At 31.6% G+C, this 26,647-nt stretch overlaps 2 pseudogenes; one reads left to right on the top strand and one right to left on the bottom strand.

Annotated features, from left to right (window-relative positions):
- Positions 1–1,630: 1,630 nt before the first annotated feature.
- Positions 1,631–5,735, bottom strand: LOC149566607 (casein kinase II subunit beta-1-like; annotated as a pseudogene).
- Positions 5,736–11,398: 5,663 nt separating this feature from the next.
- LOC149566606 (methylthioribose-1-phosphate isomerase-like) lies at positions 11,399–25,647 on the top strand (annotated as a pseudogene).
- Positions 25,648–26,647: the final 1,000 nt, after the last annotated feature.

Genomic DNA, 26,647 nt, shown 5'->3' with positions numbered 1-26,647 from the left:
GTATTAAATATAACTCTAGAATTTCCTCATAGTTAAACCCAAATCCCAGATCCCAACATCCTTCCATCTCATCTAAATTCACATCTGTAAGAATCTCTATCCTTGTACAAGACTTAGAATTCTGATTAAGGGAATTCTCCGCACCTTCAAGAAGAGCATGAAGTCCCTTCATCTCATCATTTCCAATAGGTTCATCAACAAAACCTCCCTTATCCTAGCCCAGAAGGCCTCTTCAAGGACTCTACCTCTGACATTGAGTTTTGGATTCTTAATACTCTAATAAGCAATATCAATTCTTTCATCTAATTACATCTCTCTAGGATCAAAATCAGAGTTCGCAGCACAATTATACATAGATTCATCATCATGATTATCATCAGAATTAGATGCTTCATCTTCTTCACTACAACATGTAGTTGGGTGAATCAACATTTTTATAGTTGGTTGAATCAACATATTTATAGATTTGGGACATGAGCAACTAGGTCTCTACAATCTACATTTGTAAACTTTAAGAAACAACTATATCGTCCTTCCAAATCACCAATCTTACTGATTTGGGTTAATAGGAGCATTAGGATCCAACTTTAACCCCACCTCATTAACATCCACTTGCAATCTTGATCTATCATAAATTCTCTTTATTCTCCTCCACTACTCTCTCGCACTCCTACTTGTTTACAAGCCCATTAACCACTACATTAACTTTGACAATCTCATCATGGTTTGGAATTTACCATTTGATTTTTTTTTAAAGAAAAACCACTTCCAAATTCATTCACAAATACATCTTAGACTTACCTCACCATAGTCAACTTAGACCTACTCAACATACATAGGGACTAGAGTTGTACGTAGCCCTTGTTGTATAGTGTTCCATTCACATGTCTCTCAAACCTACAATTTTTTTATTGAAACAAGGTATGCTTTCTAAAGTATAATTTACATGTAAGACATGATCATGGAGCAAAAGAGAGATTTTAGCACTACACAAAGAGAGCATGATTGATCTACATTCAGAACACTAAACGGGAACTATTGTGTGCCCATGCAACTCCAGATGCATTGGGTCTCTGTTATCAATAGTTCAAAGGAGTTTTCAAAAAAATATTAGAGACAATAAAGTTTAAAAAATTATTGTGTAATCTTCCATGATTATGTACTCCAAACTTGAAATATTTTTTAAACAACCATGCTGCTTAAAATCTTGTTTATTTGCAAGATATTTGTATTCAGCAAAAAGATTTTATTGTTGCATGATGGAGTGTGATTCATTTGTGTCACATAGAAAATAACAATGTGTCGGCTTTCATAATTTTCAAGCTAATAAATTAAAAGTTGTCAAGAAAAAAGCTTAAAGTTTGTTTCAACAAGATAAAGGTAAAATTCAAATAGCCAAAACTCAAAATTCAAATACTCTATGATTTCACCATTTTATACATGGGAATAATGGAGGTGACACACAATAAACTTATACCATAAGAATTCAAATGAAAATAATCTATGGAATAGGCCCCTCATTAAGAATCATTGGTGACAACCAGCTACATTTTACACCTTTATGTATTGCTCATCTTCCCTCTTGTAGATTTTAAACCTGGATGCTTTTTGGATATTATTCTACAATGGCTCATCTAGCACTTTTGTGAATTTTAAACCCAAATATCTTTAGAACATAACTCTGCATTGGCTTTGATGGCTTTACATGTTCATATGTCATCAAAAAAAGATGTGGAAATGTTGTTCCAAAATATGCCCCATCAGTATTTGTCTTAGTTGAGGAAATTATATGGGCATATAACACCATTAGTGATGCATATTTGTATCTCAAAGTACTAATTTTCTCTCAAAGGGAAAATTGTTAAAATATCTCCACATTATAGATTTAGCCAAAAAAATGAAAATATTATATATGAAATTAAATGAAAACTCTAACATATAGAAATGGCTATTTACTCATGCTATAAATGTATGACTTTTTAAAGACTAAAATTTATGCAAACATGCTTTATTAAGGATATTGCATTGATATTTGGACCTTGGATAGTATACATCTTCACATTTTGGATAGTAAATTTTCATTGTGTTTGTCTATGGAATATTTGAATGGCCCACTTGGAGACATGGCTGACTTGAACAGTAAACTCTTGGGCACCTTCCAAAATTAGTAGTCTTGTACTTCTCCAGTTGCACATGTAATATCGAGAGCAAAAAGAGGATCATATGCAACTAGCACAAGCACCTAAATCCTATTTAGGTTCAACTAATTTATGATCTCATCATACCATAGCATTCATCCCCTTGCTTGTTAAAATATAATGGACATGGATCAAACCATAAATCATTTCATCAGTAGAATCCACCAACACATTATGTTCCTCGGTTAATATATCATCTATAAGCAAAAAATATAGAAGATTTCAATCATTTTTTATTTTGATACTTAAAATTAAACAAATACAAAAGGAGGTGTTGCATACCATTCATATAACTAATTTCATGTAGTAACTTTGCCAAAATGCAATGAATGGACTTCATAGAAACATCATGAAAAAAAATGGTATTGAGATTTATTATAATGAAGGAAGATTTAATAAGTTTCCCAGCTCCTACAATGTTGATAAATATTTGGAGTTGTATCACCTTGAGTGGGATGATCAACAAAATCTGCCAAAAGCTCCAAACAGAAAGTAAGCATCAGTAAGCTCCAAACTAAATCCTAGTATGCACCTTTTTGATGGAATTAATAAACACCAAACTTGCATATGGATGCACATCTTAAGATGTTGAATAAGCTTTTTTATATATAATCAATCAACAATTAAGATAAATGATAATTATTGAGATTTTAAATTGATTTGAAACATCTGATGATATTTCATATGTGCTTGTCCAAGCTAGATGGTGGGAAGGGGATACTTAATCAAGGCAAGCCTAGGAAGAAATAGGCCAAAAATAATGCATATAGAAACTGTGTAGCTTCAATTTGAGTCTAGACAATGACGTGCATGGAACCAATAATTTAAATCAGCTCTTCTTAGTGGTCATTTTTGGAGTTTTATCAGTATCTATAGAAATTTCAAGGTTTCCAGGAGGCAAAAATGTGTGTCTGAGGTGCTTCTTGAAGGTAATAATTTAGCACAATCAAATAGACTTTTTACTTCATCATTTTTGAAGTTGTCTACATTGTTAGTCTATGCCTAAAAGAAATTTAAGTGATGAACTAGACTTAGATGGGGGTAACCACTATCTAATGAATGCCACAAGAGCCATGGTTAAACGCCACAATCAATTTCATGTTAACTGGTGGTAGAATTATCAATTTCCTCTTCCTCAATTACTTCCAAGTTTTCCTTAAATATTTTCTTGGTTTTATTGGTTGGTACTAATGGTAGGAAAGCTTGCATTTGATAATGTCTATCAGCCAAACATAGAACAATGTGATAATATTTGCACAATATGGAGCTTTTTTTCTTGTGTAAGATGGCATAGAGAGCAACACCAATAAGGGTGGCAGTGACCAAAATTAAGTTTTTTATTCTTCCCAACAATAATTATTTCCATTCATATCCAAATAGGTTAATGAAAGATGCTATAGTGTGTAGTGCCTGCCCCTAGGTTGCATTTTTGTTACCATTGTTGAACTCTTTTAGGGCTAGTTTTATGTTGATGGTTAGCAGCATTGTTTTGAGACTATCAAATATTGTGGTATGGATTCAGTTGATATGTGATGAGATTACTTAAATTCTATATTTCATGTATGCATAATGATTATTACATTATTTTCAGTTATGGATTAGTTAGATGGTTTATTATCATAAGTGTTTTCTCATAGATACTTACCCCATACTTGAATGTGTATGGTGTGCGTGCTTATTTTCTTTCTGTATGGCATTTCTGATGTGGTTAAGGAAGGGAGTTGTAGTCACCTGCTAGTCGAGATCTACATGATGTACCACTTCCTACCATTGCATGTTTAGCTTAGCATATATATATATATATTGTATGTACATGCATGGTTTTTATGCAGGTTACAGGTATCGGGTATCGACTTCCCTGAATTGCCAGGATGAGCGTACCCTATCACATCATCTCAATGGTAAGAGAGCGGAGATAAATTCTCAAGTCCAAATCCCAACCCTTTAAGCCATTTGTCCTAATTGAAAATTAGGACAAGTATCTGAGTTGAGTACCCTCTGAATGTGTCAAATGATGTAATTCATGATATTAACCCTTTTGGTTTGATTTTGTATGGTTTTGCTATGATGGGTTTTTCTTATTTTATTTTATGAGTCTTTGGTGTATTTTCTATTAATTAAGCCTAATTAAAAGATTTAATTAATGGTTTAATTTAATGAAAAATTAATATGGTATTTTAATATTTATTTTATTTAATTAATTGGGAAATTAATTAATTAAAATAATTAAATTTGAAGATAAAAGTTATAATTTTAAAGTTGGAAAGTGATAATATTTATTTAAGTTAATAAATATTTTAGCAATTAAAGTTTTGAAAATAAATTTAAAAGTGGAAAAGATATTAAAATTATTAAAAGATTATAAATTGCATGATGTGTACATGTGATTAAAATATAAATATATTAAGATAAATCAAGTGGATTTATTAAAGTGAGTGCATAAGATTTAAAAATTAATAAATTAAATTGAAAAGAGTAAAGTGAATATTAAATTAATTAATGTGCATTATTTTAATATTTAGGAGTTTGCAAATTCTCAGGAGTTGTCCTATAGACAACACAGGAGTTTGCACTCTAATTATGCACGTGTTGTCAACAACACAGGAGTTAGCGCACAAATTAAACACATGGTGTCTACAACCATATGACTAATCTAGAAGGTTGAAAAAAGCTCATGCTTAGTTGTCAACACCTTCTAGTTGCTTCTAGAGACATTATAGGTGCTTCTTGAGAGTTCTTTATAATGAGGCACTCTTAGAAGCTTAGAATGAGCATTTGGAGCATGGTTGGAGGACTGGGAATGTAGGAGAAGGAAGGAGCTTGCTCTGCGGATTCTGAGGAGAAGGGAATTAGCATCAGTATCCAGGTGCACTTGTGATTTTTGCATATTCCCTTTTTGCATGCTTTCTCTTCCTGTCTTCATCGTGTCTGTTAGATGACTGCTTGGATAATTCTTGTGATGAATGTTTAATTCAGATTTGCATGTTGATTCTCTCCATGTGCGAACAAATCAATAAAGAGCTCAAGTAGGATAAACCCTAGTTACGATTAGGAAAGAAATTAGTCTTAAATCAGATTTGGGTTTGAATTAGTTTGGAATTGAGAAATTAGATTTTGAAAACAAAATCCTTAGAAAATTCAAATAAGATGATAGTGGATCTCATATCAAATTATATTGCAAATTACACTTTTAAAAAAAAAGAAAAGAAGAGGTACATTGTACATGCCCTCGGAGTAATGCTTGGTTTGATATATATATATATATATATATATAAAGCCTGGGATGCAAACAAATTTTACTGAATGAAACAAATTTAAATTGAAATGTATTTGGGAGCTAGTAATAACGTTGTTATAGAATATTAGATAAATAAAAATTAAAAATGTAAATCATAGTTGGGTGGTTTTAACACCCCATCCCCTCTCACCTTTTAATGACCAAGCGGCATTTCATGTACCCGCACGAGGACAGATGCAGAGTACTGCGAGCATTTGGACGAGGGAGAGCAGTTTATGTACTACAGGACTGTGATCCATAGGCCACATGACTTCATCTAGGCCGCACGGCCTTCCTTCTATCGTAGTTGGTGACTTTAAAAGCCTGCGACTCCTTTTAATCGCTAAGCTTGCAAAGTCAAGTTTGAGTATTATAGAGTTAATTTTATTAAGTTTGATCTAACATTATTTAGTTTTAATGATTATGAGTTTTATTATTTATTTATAGTTAATAATATTTATACATATGTTATTAAGTATTATTTAATAAATATATATTCATTTGTTATTTATAAATATTATACGTTATTTAGTATATTAATATTAATGCATTTGTACAATGTTAAGTATGGATAATTAATTTAATAAAAATTGTTAATTATTATTAAATTGAAAGAGAGATATTAGTGGTTTATATATAGTGATGAATCTAGTCTATTCGATTTATTAATAAAATTTTTAATATAACTTGTTATGATTAACAAGTTATTATTAAATTATTAATTTTAAATACTAATGGATTTGGAGTATAGTTGATTTTCAATTTAATTAGTCAACTGATATTTATTGAGTTGTTAATATAGTAATGATATTAATTAAGTTATGCGATAAAGTCTTAATTGAAACAATTATCGATAATACGACTTTGTTAAGGAAATATTAGTATTCATTGAAAAGAATGACGAATGTGGTCATTATAGATTTATTAATAAGATTTCCAATATAACTTGTTATTAAATAATAACAAGTCATTATTGAACTATTAATATTGGAGAATTGGATTATGGTTGGCCTTTAACTTACAAATTATGGCTAGTTATTAATTGGATCGTTGATATGGATATGTAATTATTAATTAAATTAATTAATTAGAGTTGATTAGATTTATTTAATAATCAAGTTATGTAATAGATTTTTAGTTGATATGATACTTTTAATGAAGTTGTAAAGTATTTACATCGAAGTTGATAAGTTTTATTCTAATGACTTGAATAATGACTTTAGATATTTTAATGGTTATTAGTGATGATTTAATTATTATAACGATTAAAATTAAGAGACTTAATTTTAGTAATATTTGATTTAGTTTTAATTAAGTGTCGTTAGAATGATGAAGAGTCATGGATTGTGTACCTATGTTAATTGATTGATTTAATTGATCCTTTTAATAAAGTTATAATCTTCTTATTCAAAGACTAGTAATTGGTTCCCTTATAATTTAAATGAATAATGATCCTTTGATTATGTTGAAAAGTTGAATTAATGATAAGGAAGAGTTATTCAATTAGTAACATTGATCTTAGCAAAATAAAGCGAATGATTTTATTAGGTGTCAAATGATTTAATGAGTAAATATTTATCCTTCAGTTATTCTTAGAATGTAATTTTAAATAATGGAAGGATAATGTTTTTGAGGGAACAAACGAGTTGACTTGTAAATCTTATATATTTAAAGTATACTTGCAAATAGAAACTAAAACCTCCACACTCAATTCAACTATGTGATTTTAGTAAACCAAAACATGTGCTTGCATTGTGTTTTCTCTATGCTTCTTGTTTTGGATTTTTGGGTTGACTAGTGTTGACCAGTTGTAAGACGTCTACCAGAGGCTCGAGGGTTATGATTGTGATGTCATGAGGATGTCTTGAATTCGATCTTTATAAACCCAACCATGGTAATGTGATGGTATGCTCTATGAGATGTTTGTATTTACTGATTGTTATTGCTCATCAGTCTTCTTGAGTGAAGCTGAGTTATATGTATTTGAGACATTTGACTTAACCATTTTTGAGTCATCGATCAGTTATCCTTGGATTACTTTCCAGTCGCCATGATGGGACTGAAATGTTGATTTATTTCTTGATGATGTCATGTTGTGACATGTTTTGACTCAACCATTTTGGAGTCTTCGATCAGTATGATTTTGAGATATATTTTGGTTATTAAGAACCAATGGATACTTTTGATTATTAGTGATACCTTCAGTTGCCAATAGAGAACTGTTGTGGTCATGATTATCTATGGATGCTTTTCATTTTTTCATGGAGATTTGATGCTCTTTTTATGGATTATTCTTTTGGTATTTTTCTAGTCGCTTGTATAGGACTGTGGTGATTTTGTGATTTATGATTCTATGAGCTTAGGGTAGGTTATCTACTTGTAGTGTCAGGAAGTGGCTTGCAATAGGGTCTGGGGCCCTAAGTGGCTGACAAGGTAACTCATTGTAAGTTGTTTTAATAAGTGAAAATATTTACACTAAATGGGGATTAAATGAACCTAATAAGATAATTGTATGTTCTCGCCCATGCCTTGAGTGCTAGTACAGACTAGGATAGGAGTAGAGAGAATGCTTGGTTGCGACCTTGCATTTCATAATATGCCTCGTCAGTATGAGAGGATACTAGTGGCCGCATAAGGATCAGTAGGGACCCTAGAGTCCTAAGCTAACTACCAGGGTAACTTTTACATGATTTATGTGATAACACTTGCCCACTTATAGAGTAGGTTTCCTACATGTCATTGTGTGCCTCTAAAATTAGATGTCAGTTTGTGAATGGAACCTTTGAGTTAGTATACTTTGAGGATTCTTGGACTTAGAGAGTATCTATGCTATGTGATTTTGATAGCATGTTTGGGACTTGAGATTATCTCCTCAGTATGGTGGGAGTGGACCATTTAGGTTTCACGTGGTCCGGTGGTAGTGCTTTATCACTCTTATCATTTGAGATCCATCTGAGACACCGTGGTTGATGCATTCTTTGTTGGCATCTATCTTCATGGATTATGATGGTGGACATGTATCCTCACATTGATGATTTGCATATGTTAGATGATGTTATCGTATGCTTTACTTTGCATGTTAGATTACTTTCTGCATATGATGTAGTATGATTTAGGAGTGACATTCCTACTATGTTAATACCGATGATCTCTTCGGTGATTTGGAATGTTACGCAAGGAGGGATGGCTAGGATCCATGATGGTCTAATGATGCTATTTGCAGTTGGGAGGAATCGTGCACTTAGTTAATTATGTTTGATGATTTATGGTTATGATGATATATCATATATGGTTTGTGGTTTCATTTATGTTATTGCATCATGGATTAGAGTTATTATGATGATGTAGTTTATTTACACACATGTATATTCTTTTAAGCTTTTCATACCCTGTGGCATGTATAGTGGATGATTGAGCAATCAAAAATGTAATTTAAGAACGTTGATTTTTTCATTATTATTTTATGTGGATGTAGTATTAGATAGAATCATTAATACTAGTTGATTTAGATGTAATTCAACGTTAAGGGATCTTTAAAGAATGAAACCTGTTATGTGTGTATGTTTATGTTTACTTTCAGTTGGACATTGCTATTGCTTTCGCTATTATGTTATGAATGGTTTTAATTTCATGATTTTAAAAAAAAATTCTCCCAAACTTAGTGAAACTTTAGGTTAATTCTTTGGATCTCTTGGCGGGGCATTACATTTGGTATCAGAGCCTAAGTTTCAACATTGGGAGCTCTGGGTATATTTGAATGCCACTAGTTGTTAACTAGTTGAACAAAATGAAAACTTTTAACTATGATGTGTATTTCTTTCAAACTGAAAACTTGAAACTAGGTGAACTAAAAAAGAACTTTAAACTGTTACTTGCATATTTTTCATACTTCAACACGTAGCTTTCAAAATTGAAAATTCTACTTAAACCTAAATGAGGGGAAAACTGAAAATTGAAACTCATTCTAGTTGCAAAACATGTATCTTTTATCTATGTTGTAAGGTAGTATGTCTTTGATTATATTTGCGAGCATTATGTTGCTCTTGTTTAGAGTGATTAGGGAATCTATTTCAGCACCTGTTAAAAGGATGAATGTTGGATCGATATGGTTTTCGATTTATCATTAAACCAGAATCATATTGCTCTAAGTGTGTTGTAGTGTCACCAATGGAATCATATTCCCATACAGGGGGAAAGGGTTCAATGGGACCCGCATAGTGAGTATCTTAGTTTTTCATTCTTGCAGGCTTCCAGAAGTAAGCCTAATTCTGGGGGGGTGGATGTAATGCCTGCCCCTAGGTTGCATTTTTGTTATCATCGTCGAACTCTTTTAGGGCTAGTTTTATGTTGATGGTTAGCAGCATTGTTTTGAGACTATCAGATATTGTGCTATGGATTCAATTGATATCTGATGAGATTACTTAAATTCTACATTTCATGTATGCATAATGATTATTACATTATTTTTAGTTATGGATTAGTTAGATGGTAGTGGATCTCATTGTTAACCTCATAATGGTTTTTGACATTTGAGTGCCAACACACTTAATCACATTCCACATTGGAGCCGAGTACACCATGCATGCCGAGCAACATAAGGTGCCGAGTGTTAACAAGTGTCGAGCAACATAAGGTGTCGAGTGTTAACAAGTGCCGAGCAACATAAGGTGCCGAGTGATACAGTTTTGTTTAGGTGCCGGGCTATAAAAGAAACAACATGTGCCGAGTATCAGCAATACTTTAGGAGTCAAGTAACTCAGAATATCAGCATAAGAGTTTGTAATTGCACAAACTATGATGCAAACAGTTTTTACAGCCGACATAAGGTAAATCTTGAAGGATTTAATGATGAGATCGAATCTTTTATCTTTCCTATGCAATCTACATGCAGCCAATAAGAAAAATGATGAAGGCATGAAACCAATAGAAGAAATGCAAATAATAAGCAGAAAATGAAGATTGAATATGGATCGTAGATCCATACCTAACCCTAAATCCTCAAATGTATTTATAAGGAAGACAAAATTTCATTGTAAATGTATGAGTGGACATACAAGGGTGCACAAGAAAAATCTATTTTCAGAAGCGAGGGTTATCTTATCACAAAGGATCAAGATCAGAGAAAGCGAAAAAGGTGCCTACATTCAGCAATCAAGGATTGTAATCTATCAGGTTCATTGTACCTAATACTTTCTAGCAATTGTATTAGAATGAAAATCCTATGGTAATAGGTTAGCTTAACAGCTATTTCGTAGATCCTTTAATTAGGTGATTAAATCCTTTAACAAGGTGACACTTCATGTAAAGTGTTTGAAAAGCCTCTAACCAGGTCACTATTAATACAGTGTAAAGCCTTTAACAGGGCAGGCCTTTAACAGGGCAGACCATCAGAAGTGGTTGAACAATATTGCTGCAGTAATTTTTGTGGGTATCATCCCCACCCCAGTTTTACCTTCTTATTCCTGGAGGGTTTCTGGGTTACCAAATTCCAGTGTTATGTGTTGTTGATGCATGTGTTTAGTTTCATGTTTACTTGATGTATTTACATGCATGTAATTTACTTTCAGTTAAAAGTTTTATTGGCTAAAGTATGATACTTATGATTCACCCCCCCCCCCCTCATAAGTACTCTTTTCATATTTGAATATTCCAACACTCATATCAAATTATATTGCAAATTACACTTTTAAAAAAAAGAAAAGAAGAGGTACATTGTATTTGCCCTCGGAGTAATGCTTCGTTTGATATATATATATATATATAAAGCCTAGGATGCGAACGAATTTTACTGAATGAAACAAATTTAAATTGAAATGTATTTGGGAGCTAGTAATAACGTTGTTATAGAATATTAGATAAATAAAAATTAAAAATGTAAATCATAGTTGGGTGATTTTAATACCCCGTCCCCTCTCACCTTTTAATGACCCCACGGCATTTCATGTACTTGCGCAAGGATAGACACAGAGTACTGCGAGCATTTGGACGGGGGAGAGTAGTTTATGTACTGCAGGACTGTGATCCACAAGCCACACGTCTTCGTTCGGGCCGCACGACCTTCCTTCTATCACAGTCGGTGACTTTAAAAGCCTGCGACTCCTTTTAATCTCTAAGCTTGCAAAGTCAAGTTTGAGTATTATAGAGTTAATTTTATTAAGTTTGATCTAACATTATTTAGTTCTAATGATTATGAGTTTTATTATTTGTTTATATTTAACAATATTTATACATATGTTATTAAGTATTATTTAATAAATATATATTCATTTGTTATTTATAAATATTATACGTTATTTAGTATATTAATATTAATGCATTTGTACAATGTTAAGTATGGATAATTAATTTAATAAAAATTGTTAATTATTATTAAATTGAAAGAGAGATATTAGTAGTCTATATATAGTGATGAATCTACTGTAGTCGTTTTATTAATAAGATTTTTAGTATAACTTGTTATGATTAACAAGTTATTATTAAATTATTAATTTTAAATATTAATGGATTTGGAGTGTAGTTGATTTTTAATTTAATTAGTCAACTGATATTTATTGAATTGTTAATATAGTAATGATATTAATTAAGTTATGCGATAGAGTCTTAATTGAAACGATTATCGATAATACGGCTTTGTTAAGGAAATATTAGTATTCATTGAAAAGAATGACGAATGTGGTCATTATAGATTTATTAATAAGATTTCCAATATAACTTGTTATTAAATAATAACAAGTCATTATTGAACTATTAATATTGGAGAATTGGATTATGGTTGGCCTTTAACTTAAAAATTATGGCTAGTTATTAATTGGGTCGTTGATATGGATATATAATTATTAATTAAATTAATTAATTAGAGTTGATTAGATTTAATTAATAATTAAGTTATGTAATAGAGTTTTAGTTGATATGATTCATTTAATGAAGTTGTAAAGTATTTACATCGAAGTTGATAAGTTTTATTCTAATGACTTGAATAATGACTTTAGATATTTTAATGGTTATTAGTGATGATTTAATTATTATAACAATTAAAATTAAGAGACTTAATTTTAGGAATATTTGATTGAGTTTTAATTAAGTACCGTTAGAATGATGAAGAGTCATGGATTGTGTACCTATGTTAATTGATTGATTTAATTGATCCTTTTAATAAAGTTATAATCTTCTTCTTCAAAGACTAGTAACTGGCTTCCTTATAATTTAAACAAATAATGATCCTTTGATTATGTTGAAAAGTTGAATTAATGATAAGGAAGAGTTATTCAATTAGTAACATTGATCTTAGCAAAATAAAGCGAAAGATCTTATTAAGTGTCAAATGATTTAATGAGTAAATATTTATCCTTCAGTTATTCTTAGAATGTAATTTTAAATAATGGAAGGATAATGTTTTTGAAGGAACAAACGGGTTGACTTGTAGGCCAAATGATAAATCTTATATAATTAAAGTATACTTGCAAATAGAAACTAAAACCTCCACACTCAATTCAACTATGTGGTTTTAGTAAACCAAAACATGTGCTTGCATTGTGTTTTCTCCATGCTTCTTGTTTTGGGTTTTTGGGTTGACTAGTGTTGACCAGTTATAGGACATCTACCAAAAGCTCAGGGGTTATGATTGTGATGTCATGAGGATGTCTTGAATTTGATCTTTATAAACCCAACCGTGGTAATGTGATGGTATGCTCTATGAGATGTTTGTATTTATTTATTGTTATTGCTCATCAGTCTTCTTGAGTGAAGCTGAGTTATATGTATCTGAGACATTTGACTTAACCATTTTTGAGTCATCAATCAATTATCCTTGGATTACTTTTCAGTCGCCATGATGGGACTGAAATGTTGATTTATTTCTTGATGATGTCATGTTGTGACATATTTTGACTCAATCACTTTGGAGTCTTCAATCAGTATGATTTTGAGATATATTTTGGTTATTAAGAACCAATGGATACTTTTGATTATCAGTGATACCTTCAATTGCCAATAGAGAACTGTTGTGGTCATGATTATCTATGGATTCTTTTCATTTGCTCATGGAGATTTGATGCTCTTTTTATGGATTATTCTTTTGGTATTTTTCCAGTCGCTTGTATAGGACTGTGGTGATTTTGTAATTTATGATTCCATGAGCTTAGGGTAGGTTATCTACTTGTAGTGTCGGGAAGTGGCTTGCAATGGAGGCCAGGGCCCTAAGTGGCTGCTAGGGTAACTCATTTTAAGTTGTTTTAATAAGTGAAAATATTTACACTAAATGGGGATTAAATGAACCTAATAAGATAATTGTATGTTCTTGCCCATGCCTTGAGTGCTAGTACAGACTAGGATGGGAGTAGAGAGAACGCTTGGTTGTGACCTTGCATTCCATAGTATGCCTCATCAGTATGAGAGGATACTAGTGGTTGCATAAGGATCAGTAGGGACCCTGGAGTCCTAAGCTAATTGCTAAGGTAACTTCTACATGATTTATGCGATGACACTTGCCCACTTACAAAGTAGGTTTCTTACATGTCATTGTGTGCCTCTGGGATTAGATGTCGGTTTGGGATTGGAACCTTTGAGTTAGTATGCTTTTAGGATTCTTGGACTTAGAGAGTATCTATGTTATGTGATTTTGATAGCTTGTTTGGGACTTGAGATTATATCCTTAGCACAGTGGGAGTGGACCATTTAGGTTTCATGTGGTCGGGTGGTAGTGCTTTATCACTCTTATCATTTGAGATCCGTCTGAGACACCATGGCTGATGCATTCTTTGTTGGCATTTATCTTCATAGATTATGATGGTGGACATGTATCCTCACATTGATGATTTGCATATGTTAGATGATGTTATCTTATGCTTTACTTTGCATGTTAGATTACTTTCTGCATATGATGTAGTATGATTTAGGAGTGACATTCCTACTATGTTAATACTGATGATCTCTTCGGTGATTTGGAATGTTACACACAGAGGGATGGCTAGGATCCATGATGGTCTAATGATGCTATTTACAGTTGGGAGGAACTGTGCACTTAGTTAATTATGTTTGATGATTTATGGTTATGATGATGTATCATGTATGGTTTGTGGTTTCATTTATGTTATTGCATCATGGATTAGAGTTATTATGATGATGTAGTTTATTTACACAGATGTATATTCTTTTAAGCTTTTCATTCCATGTGGCATGTACAGTGGATGATTGAGCAATCAGAAATGTAATTTAAGAACGTTGGTTTTTTTATCATTATTTTATGTGGATGTAGTATTAGATAGAATCATTAATACTAGTTGATTTAGATGTAATTCAACGTTAAGGGATCTTTAAAGAATGAAACCCGTTATGTGTGTATGTTTTTATGTTTACTTTCAGTTGGACATTGCTATTGCTTTCGCTATTATGTTATGAATGGTTTTAATTTCATGATTTAAAAAAAAAAATGCTACCAAACTTAGTGAAACATTAGGTTAATTCTTTGGATCTCTTGGTTGGGCATTACATTTGGTATCAGAGCCTGAGTTTCAACATTGGGAGCTTTGGGTATATTTGAATGCCACTAATTGTTAACTAGTTGAAAAAACAAAAACTTTGAACTATCATGTGTATCTCTTTCAAACTGAAAACTTCAAACTAGCTGAACTAAAACAGAACTTAAAATTGTTACTTGCATATTTTTCATACTTCAACACGTAGCTTTCAAAACTAAAAATTCTACTTAAACCTAAATGAGGGAAAAACTAAAAACTGAAACTCATTCTAGTTTCAAAACATGTATCTTTTATCTATGTTGTAAGGTAGTATGCCTTTGATTATCTTTGCGAGCATTATGTTGCTCTTGTTTAGAATGATTAGGGAATCTATTTCAGCACCTGTTAAAAGGATGAATTTTTGATCGATATGGTTTTTGATTTATCATTAAACTAGAATCATATTTCTCTAAATGTGTTGAGTGTCACCAGTAGAATCATATTCCCATATAGGGGCAAAGGGTTCAATGGGACCCGCATAGTGAGTATCTTAGTTTTTCATTCTTGCAAGCTTCGAGGAGTAAGCCTAATTCTAGGGGGGTGGATGTAGTGTCTGCCCCTAGGTCACATTTTTGTTATCATTGTCGAACTCTTTTAGGGCTAGTTTTATGTTGATGGTTAGCAGCATTGTTTTGAGACTATCAGATATTGTGCTATGGATTCAGTTGATATCTGATGAGATTACTTAAATTCTACATTTCATGTATGCATAATGATTATTACATTATTTTCAGTTATGGATTAGTTAGATGGTTTATTATCATAAAAAAAAATTCATGGATACTTACCCCATACTTGCATGTTTATGGTGTGTGTGCTTGTTTTCTTTCTGTATGGTGTTTCTGATGTGGTTAAGGAAGGGAGTCGTAGTCACTTGCTAGGCGGGATCTACATGATGCACCACTTCTTACCATTGCCTATTTAGCTTAGCATATATATATATATATATATATATATATATTGTATGTACATGCATAATTTTTATGTAGGTTGCAGGTACCGGGTATCGACTTCTTTGAATTGCTAGGATGAGCGTACCCTATCGCATTATCTCAATGGTAAGAGAGGGGAGATAAATTTTCAAGTCCAAATCCCAACCCTTTAAGCCATTTGTCCTAATTGGAAATTAGGACAATTATCTGAGTTGAGTACCCTCTGAATGCGTCAGATGACATAATTCGTGATATTAACCCTTTTGGTTTGATTTTGTATGGTATTGCTATGATGGGTTTTTCTTATTTTATTTTATGAGTCTTTGGTGTATTTTCTATTAATTAAGCCTAATTAATAGATTCAATTAATGGTTTGATTTAATGGAAAATTAATATGGTATTTTAATATTTATTTTATTTAATTAATTGAGAAATTAATTAAATAAAATAATTAAATTTGAAGATAAAAGTTATAATTTTAAAGTTGGAAAGTGATAATATTTATTTAAGTTAATAAATATTTTAGCAATTAAAGTTTTGAAAATGAATTTAAAATTGGAAAAGATATTAAAATTATTAAAAGATTATAAATTGCATGATGTGTACATGTGATTAAAATATAAATATATTAAGATAAAACAAGTAGATTTATTAAAGTGAGTGCATAAGATTTAAAAATTAATAAATTAAATTTAAAAGAGTAAAGTGAATATTAAATTATTTAATGTGCATTACTTTAATATTCAGGAGTTTGCGAATTCCCGAGAGTTGTCCTATAGACAACATAGGAGTTTGCACTCTCATTATGCACGTGTTGTCAACAACACAAGGGTTAGCGCACAAATTAAGCACATGGTGTCTACAACCTTATGACTCATCTAGAAGATTGGAAAAAGCTCGAGCTTAGTTGTCAACACCTTTTGGTTGCTTCTAGAGACATTCTAGGTGCTTCTTGAGAGTTCTTTATAATGAGGCACTCTTAGAAGCTTAAGGGGAGCGTTTGGAGCATGGTTGGAGGACCGAGAACGTAGAAGAATGAAGGAGCTTGATCTGCAGATTCTGAGAAGAAGGGAATTAGCATCGATATCCAGGTGCACTCGTGATTTTCGCATATTCCATTTTTGCACACTTTCTCTTCCTGTCTTCACCGTGTCTGCTAGATGACTGCTTGGATAATTCTTGTGATGAACGTTTAATTCAGATTTGCATGTTGATTCTCTCCTTGTGTGAAGAAATCAATAGAGAGCTCAAGTAGGATAAACCCTAGTTTCGATTAGGAAAGAAATTAGTCTTAAATCGGATTTGGGTTTGAATTAGTTTGGAATTGAGAAATTAGATTTTGAAAACAAAATCCTTAGAAAATTCAAATAAGATGATAGTGCATCTCATATCAGATTATATTGCAAATTACACTTTTCAAAAAAAAACAAGAAGAGATACATTGTATATGCCCTCGGAGTAATGCTTGGTTATATATATATGTATGTATATATATATATATATATATATATATAAAGCCTGGGATGCGAACGAAATTTACTGAATGAAACAAATTTAAATTGAAATGTATTTGGGAGCTAGTAATAACGTTGTTATAGAATATTAGATAAATAAAAATTAAAAATGTAAATCATAGTTGGGCAGTTTTAACATCCCATCCCCTCTCACCTTTTAATGACCCCGTGGCATTTTATGTACTTGCGCGAGGATAGACACAAAGTACTCTGAGCATTTGGATGGGGGAGAGCAGTTTATGTACTGCAAGACTGTGATCCACAGGCCACATGACTTCGTCTGGGCCACACGGCCTTCCTTCTATCGCAGTCGGTGACTTTAAAATCCTGCGACTCCTTTTAATCGCTAAGCTTGCAAAGTCAAGTTTGAGTATTATAGAGTTAATTTTATTAAGTTTGATCTAACATTATTTATTTTTAATGATTATGAGTTTTATTATTTGTTTCTATTTAATAATATTTATACATATGTTATTAAGTATTATTTAATAAATATATATTCATTTGTTATTTATAAATATTATACGTTATTTAGTATATTAATATTAATGCATTTGTATAATGTTAAGTATGGATAATTAATTTAATAATAATTGTTAATTATTATTAAATTGAAAGAGAGATATTAGTAGTCTATATATAGTGATGAATCTAGTGTAGTCGATTTATTAATAAGATTTTTAATATAACTTGTTATGATTAACAAGTTATTATTAAATTATTAATTTTAAATATTAATGGATTTGGAGTATAGTTGATTTTTAATTTAATTAGTCAACTGATATTTATTGAGTTGTTAATATAGTTATGATATTAATTAAGTTATGCGATAGAGTCTTAATTGAAACGATTATCGATAATACGGCTTTGTTAAGGAAATATTAGTATTCATTGAAAAAAATGATGAATGTGGTCATTATAGATTTATTAATAAGATTTCCAATATAACTTGTTATTAAATAATAACAAGTCATTATTGAACTATTAATATTGGAGAATTGGATTATGGTTGGCCTTTAACTTACAAATTATGGCTAGTTATTAATTGGGTCGTTGATATGGATATGTAATTATTAATTAAATTAATTAATTAGAGTTGATTAGATTTAATTAATAATTAAGTTATGTAATAGAGTTTTAGTTGATATGATACTTTTAACAAAGTTGTAAAGTATTTACATCGAAGTTGATAAGTTTTATTCTAATGACTTGAATAATGACTTTAGATATTTTAATGGTTATTAGTGATGATTTAAATATTATAACGATTAAAATTAAGAGACTTAATTTTAGTAATATTTGATTGAGTTTTAATTAAGTACCGTTAGAATGATGAAGAGTCATGGATTGTGTACCTATGTTAATTGATTGATTTAATTGATCCTTTTAATAAAGTTATAATCTTCTTATTCAATGACTAGTAATTGGCTTCCTTATAATTTAAATGAATAATGATCCTTTGATTATGTTGAAAAGTTGAATTAATGATAAGGAAGAGTTATTCAATTAGTAACATTGATCTTAGCAAAATAAAGCGAATGATTTTATTAAGTGTCAAATGATTTAATGAGTAAATATTTATCCTTTAGTTATTCTTAGAATGTAATTTTAAATAATGGAAGGATAATGTTTTCGAGGGAACAAATGGGTTGACTTGTAAATCTTATATATTTAAAGTATACTTGAAAATAGAAACTGAAACCTCCACACTTAATTCAACTATGTGATTTTAGTAAACCAAAACATGTGCTTGCATTGTGTTTTCTCTATGCTTCTTGTTTTGAGTTTTTGGGTTGACTAGTGTTGACCAGTTATAGGATGTCTATCGGAGGCTCGAGGGTTACAATTGTGATGTCATGAGGATGTCTTGAATTCGATCTTTATAAACCCAACCATGGTAATGTGATGGTATGCTCTATGAGATGTTTGTATTTACTGATTGTTATTGCTCCTCAGTCTTCTTGAGTGAAGCTGGGTTATATGTATCTGAGACATTTAACTTAACCATTTTTGAGTCATCGATCAGTTATCCTTGGATTACTTTCTAGTTGCCATGATGGGACTGAAATGTTGATTTATTTCTTGATGATGTCATGTTGTGACATGTTTTGACTCAACCATTTTGGAGTCTTCGATCAATATGATTTTGAGATATATTTTGGTTATTGAGAACCAATGGATACTTTTGATTATCAGTGATACCTTCAATTACCAATAGAGAACTGTTGTGGTCATGATTATCTATGGATGCTTTTCATTTTCTCATGGAGATTTGATGCTCTTTTTATGGATTATTCTTTTGGTATTTTTCTAGTCTCTTGTATAGGACTGTGGTGATTTTGTGATTTATGATTCCATGAGCTTAGGGTAGGTTATCTACTTGTAGTGTCAAGAAGTGGCTTGCAATGGGGGCCGAGGCCCTAAGTGGCCGCCAAGGTAACTCATTTTAAGTTGTTTTAATAAGTGAAAATATTTACACTAAATGGAGATTAAATGAACCTAATAAGATAATTGTATGTTCTCACCGATGCCTTGAGTGCTAGTACAAAATAGGATGGGAGTAGAGAGAACGCTTGGTTGCGACCTTGCATTTCATAGTATGCCTCGTCAGTATGAGAGAATACTAGTGGCTTCACAAGGATCAGTAGGGACCCTGGAGTCCTAAGCTAACTACCAGGGTAACTTCTACATGATTTATGCGATGACACTAGCCTGCTTACAGAGTAGGTTTCCTACATATCATTGTGTGCCTTTGGGATTAGATGTCAGTTTGTGATTGGAACCTTTGAGTTAGTATACTTTTAGGATTATTGGACTTAGAGAGTATCTATGCTATGTTATTTTGATAGCTTGTTTGGGACTTGAAATTATCTCCTCAGCACGGTGGGAGTGGACCATTTAGGTTTCATGTGGTCAGGTGGTAGTGCTTTATCACTCTTATCACTTGAGATCTGTTTGAGACACTGTGGCTGATGCATTCTTTGCTGGCATCTGTCTTCATGGATTATGATGGTGGACATGTATCCTCACATTGATGATTTGCATATGTTAGATGATGTTATCTTATGCTTTACTTTGCATGTTAGATTACTTTCTGCATATGATGTAGTATGATTTAGGAGTGACATTCCTACTATGTTAATACCGATGATCTCTTCGGTGATTTGGAATGTTACCCACGGAGGGATGGTTAGGATCCATGATGGTCTAATGATGCTATTTACAGTTGGGAGGAACCGTGCACTTAGTTAATTATGTTTGATAATTTATGGTTATGATGATGTATCATGTATGGTTTGTGGTTTCATTTACGTTATTGCATCATGGATTAGAGTTATTATGATGATGTAGTTTATTTACACACATGTATATTCTTTTAAGCTTTTCATACCCTGTGGCATGTACAGTGGATGATTGAGCAATCAGAAATGTAATTTAAGAACGTTGGTTTTTTCATTATTATTTTATGTGGATGTAGTATCAGATAGAATCATTAATACTAGTTGATTTAGATGTAATTCAACGTTAAGGGATCTTTAAAGAATGAAACCTGTTATGTGTGTATGTTTATGTTTACTTTTAGTTGGACATTGCTATTACTTTCACTATTATGTTATGAATGGTTTTACTTTCATGATTTTAAAAAAAAATGCTACCAAACTTAGTGAAAATTTAGGTTAATTCTTTGGATCTCTTGGTGGGGCATTACACAGTGACTTAGATCCAAACCCAAGTTGTGTGGTCCATGCAATAGACTCCTGCCAATAGCATAGGCAAACTAGAAGTCGTTTACTGAAATTCTCCAAAACTACAGATATATCTTTGTTTGAAACATCTTGCCTTTTTTTTTATCATAGATGGTAAAGTCCCCTCCATATTGATCTACTTTTTACTATTAGATGCTAGTTTTTGGTTCAGATTCTGGTTTAAATTTTGGTTTGACATTTGCTCAAAAAATTTTTGGTTTGAGTTTTATGTTCAAGATTTTTGTATATATATAAGCAACTTTTCCTTTGTAAAGTTTTTCACTAAGTTAGGTGATTAAAAATGCCCTAATACAACACAAAAACCTTAATTAATTATATTTAAGTCTTGAGAAACCCTAACCAAGGTTTGACATTCATTATTGTACAGACACAGTATGGTTGCAACAGAATGTGCATGATTCTATAATAATAGTTATTGGTTTTTTCCTTATTTGGAAGCAAATAGCAGTGTGGTTGTGATCTTGTTGGATGGAATATTTTTTACGTTTTTTATTCTCCATTTTATATGCATTAGATTCAATTTTTTTAGTTTGTGTGAGTGTTTTATTTAGTTCTTTCAAACTTTACTGTGCACTGCCAATTTTGGAGTGTCTAATGGAAAATGGGTTGTAGTTCTTGCTTCCACCATGGGAAAACCATGGTTCTCTAGATTCCAAGACTAAAAACCCTAACTTGTAAGAATACACAAGTAGAGGACCAGAAAAGAAGTGCAAATATTTATTTGACAAAGCCCTAGGCGAGCTAGGCAGTGCCTGGCTAGGAGCAGTCAACAGTAAAAGTGTTCTCAAGAGAAAAAGAAGCGTGACTTTCCCTTTTGAGGGATTCAAGGGAAGTACAAATAGATGCTATTTTGTGAAGGATGAGTTTTAACAAGCTATGGAATGTGGTGAAAAAGTGGGGACAATAAGGAGGCTGGCCAAACCCTTAAAAACCCTCATTTTTAACAACTCTATTGCATGGTCATTTGAAGAGTTGAGACCTCAAAACCCTTGAGAATGGGTCTAATGTAGAAAATATTCTTTAGAATAGGTGAGTTGAATCTTTAAGGAGAAGGATTTATAAGCCCTACAAATCTGGAAGGATGCTTAATTGGGGCTCTTCTAGTAGCCCTATTTGTGAAGAAACTATGCAATCGAGTATGAACCCTCCTTACCATCAATTTAGACATGCTAAAAATGTTCCAAATAACATCCTAGATCTCATGGAAACCTTGGTTGGACTAGGGAATGTTGTTGAACGAAGTCAAAAAAAGCCAGACATTAGTCAGATAACATGTTCTTTATGATGGGCATTTTTTTCATTTAAAAGATTAGAGATGTCAAATGAATTAGAATTACAATTACTATATGCTCATAGATAGTCAAGTCATTTTAATGGTTAATTGAGTTTTTCGTTCCTAATTCTAGGTTAACTACTCAACTCTACATTACCTTTCCCAACTTTTTTTCTAAAAACTTTCACAACTTATTTAGTTAGAGTAGCTGATGCCTGAACTGGATAGTAGGTTTAGGCTATGGCACTGTCATTGGATCTCAAGCTAGTCAAAGATATTATCTTTGGGTTCTCTTTCAATCACCATGACTTTGCTTTGTTGTTGCACTTTTATCATTGTGCATTTGAAAGAAAATATTTTGCTAATAAAACTACAACCAGGGAGTAATCTGTAGTGGTTTAAATACCCTTTTATTACCTCTTAATCAATTCTTCAAAGGACCAAACAATCTATCCTAGGAAAACTACTAATAAAAACCTCAAATGAGTGTGAATGAAATCTGAATATAGAGACAATATACCATGGTTATCTCAAAGTCAGGTCCTACTAATGGACCAAAAAATGTGGTTTTGTATTTTAATTCTCTTATCATCGGTTATTGTGATTTCTCTGTAACATTATGGATTGTGGAATCTTGAAGTGTCTGAGTATTCATTTTCCCAAAATACATCCATATCCTTGCAAATTCCAAATTCTCCATGAGATGGTTCCAATATCATAGACACACTTTTAATCTATACAAAATCTCTTAGCACTGGGGTATACTATATATTTTTTCCCCACCTAAATGTGTATGATATTTTATATGAGCTTTTTTAAATTTTCACAAAGGTATTCTTGAGAACACAAGAGAAGAGTGTGTTGTTGATATTATCTCTCTTTATAGACACACACATAACCTTACAGATATCCGCACTTAGCACATCAAACTTCCATGGAGAGAAGATCCTTTTTAATGCTAGGACATCATCTGTATTTTTCAGTTGTGAATAGTTATCAAATGATTTTTTGAAATTCTTCTTGTTTTATCAAATGATTTAGATTTATCTTATGTTTCACTTTGTTTTATATTTAGTACCCTATACTACATCTATTAGTCTTGTTTTCCTAATTTTGTGCATTGATGGCTGGTAGGGGTGATTTCCTCACATGAATCTATATAATTCATTGGTATAAAATCCATCGTTGTTGATCAAAGAGGGAACCAATAACTGGCTTATTTTTAATGTAGAAACTAATGGTTGTGATAGATCAGCAAAGGACTTGGTGGAGAATATGAAGAAGGCACTTTGAGTTAGTAATGATATGAAGTATGGTTGAGGTCTAATCATCTATGTATACTCAAGTCAAATCATTTTGTCTATATATACTTCTAAATTTCTAATGGAATTTTTAAATTTCTTGAGTATAGGCCTATATTGAAGCTATTGAAGGAATGTTGATAGATGATGTCAATTCTAACAAAGCAATCAGTTTACATGGGGCTAAATTTATTCTATGCCAAACCAACAAAACTTAGAACCTTAATGTTTTGACTCATTGTAACACTGGAAGGTGAAATAGAACTTCAGTAATATGTTTGATGTATCCATTTCTTTGTGAACGTTGAATGATTCTAACATAACTTAGTGATGTGTTTGGCTAGTCTTGCAACTGCTAGATATGGTACTACTCTTGGTGTGATTCATGCACTTCATTCTGAGGGACTGTTAGAGATTTCTTTTTGTATAGAGATGAAACCATTCAACCAGGTATTGTGGATGGTTCTTTGTTAATTTCTATAACCAAACTCTATATTTTAGTCTATAAAAATTCACTTCATGTCAAAAATCTTCAAGAAATTTGTTTAGTGTTGTTTGTATCTAGATTCTAATAATTAATGTAACTTGAAAAATGATCATAAATAATTTTGACTTGAAAAGGTATCATAGATTATTTCAATTTAAAAGGTCATCTACTTTAGCATATGTAGTGATTTCCACCTGCCAACTAATTGTTCGTTTGATGTCAAGAGACCGTTCTAGTTATTATTTGATCAAGGTTTCTTTCTAAACATAGCGAGTGTATTGATGGTTGACAATTTCACAGGCTTACTAATTATTGAAGATATTAGGTGGAAATTTTCACAATATTTTATTTTAGCTAGTCTTTCTTGTGCTACTATTTTTGGTTTTCGAAAGCACCATAAGTTTTTTATTAGCATCTTTCCCAAGAAAATTCCCTATTGTATCCCTCAAAGTTGATGAAACATGAAAAGTGTTGAACATTTTGATCCAACTCTGCATTTTATTGAAATTCCATATCTAAACAAATTTATCGCGTATGATTTCAATATCAAGATCTATATTGACTTGAAGATTTGTTGCATTTCCTTCAGGGATCAAGTCTCACCGCATATGAATTGGTCCATGATCACATACCTGCAGTCCTTATAGCAGATTCTGTAGTAGCGAAATTGCAAAAGTTAGGTCGTGTAGATGCTATAGTTGTAGGAGCAGATAGGATTGCAGCAAATGGTATGTAGAATTACTATTAATATCCTACAATTTCTTTTCCATGATATTTGAAATTGATGTTCATCAAATTAAATCTCATTAGATGATTGGCTGACAGAATTTTGCCATCAACATTTGTTCTTCTATGTTAAGGCTTGCTAAGTTGGTATTATATTTTCATAGGTGTCACAGCAAATAAAATAGGGACATATAATCTGGCACTCTCAGCTTTCCACCATCATATTCCATTTTATATAGTTGCTCCTTTGACCTTAGTGAATCTCACAATTTCCTCTAGTGAGTATATAATAATTGAAGAGAGGTCACCAAAAGAACTAACTCATGCTCTTGGTGGCCAAGGTCAACAAGTAGCTCCATCTAGGATCTATTTGGAACCCTAATTTTGATATTACCCCTACAAATCTTATCTCAGCCATTATAACTAAAAAGGTGCATTTTCATATCTACTCTTTTGTGAATAAACTGTCATTTCGAAAAAAATTACAATTTGATCTCAAACTTGGTTTTCTTCATTTTATACATTGTACAAGTGCAACCATGATATATATTTTGGCATATAATATTTAAAATGTGTTGTGTAAAATAGAGCATCATTACAAAGAAGGATCCAACTTCTATGTTTGATGTAAAGGAGTTCATAGAGAGCATTTCTTAAGGAGCAGATAAAGGATACATTGGACAAGTGAAACTATGATTTCCATAACAATTTAAAGAAATTGAGGTACTCTTCAGTCATTAAATTCTAAAAAAGAGAAAAATAACTGCATGAGTAAACTTCAAAAGTAGTTGTTCCACAGTAAACTTCAAAAGTAGTTGTTCTACTGTTGAAGTTCTTGTGGGATAAAATGCATGATTTTCATATAGTGGTGTTCAGTTTAGGATACTTTTCTTCTTCAACTTATGTACTGTATTGTATTGTACTTTGAAAACCAACTATCATGAATATGAAATTCCTTTATTACTTTGATTATATAATATATCATTATTCACAGTTGAAAAAATTTCCTTTGGCAATATAAAGAGTGCATAATGAGACATGTTACACATCAATAGTTCTATTTTTGCTTACATTCTTGGATGCTTTCATTTCAAAGAATACATGTCCATCCTATATGTTTATGTTCTTTGTTCCATGTTGTATCAAGCAATTGTTTCTTATCCAAGCCATTTAACTTGCAACCTTTTAAATCTCTGCAATGATAAAGTTGGAGCGGGAGAATTTTTTTTCTCAAAGGTGTCCTCTCATTGTAATAATCACCTCAATTCTATGCAAGCAACTAGAAAGCATTATCAAACAACAAATCAAACTCATCATAAAAAACATGTAACTACATCACAATGGTCAGGTAAAAAGAATCATATATATAACATCATCATTGAACATAACTTCCCAAGCCTCAAGTAAACATCCTGACTGCTAAATACTCTTAAGTCAACCCCAAACCCAACACAAAAGAAAACATACATCATAGTAGTGTAGTTTCATAGAATTTCTTTGGTTTTGAAAATATACAATTTTTATTTAAAAGCAAAGTTCACATTTCCATTTATTTAAGTCTTAGATTTACATAACCTATTAATTCAATTCAATTTTATAAAATATATTTATAAAAACTTATAATTAACTATTATTATTAAAATTGTTTTAACTAATA

The sequence above is a fragment of the Cupressus sempervirens genome, chromosome 3, assembly GCF_028749045.1.
Source record: "Cupressus sempervirens isolate cs-2001-9-10 chromosome 3, ASM2874904v1, whole genome shotgun sequence".
Taxonomy (NCBI): Eukaryota; Viridiplantae; Streptophyta; class Pinopsida; order Cupressales; family Cupressaceae; genus Cupressus; species Cupressus sempervirens.
Note: the sequence above shows the minus strand (reverse complement) of the source record. Positions and strands in the feature narration are given on the sequence as shown.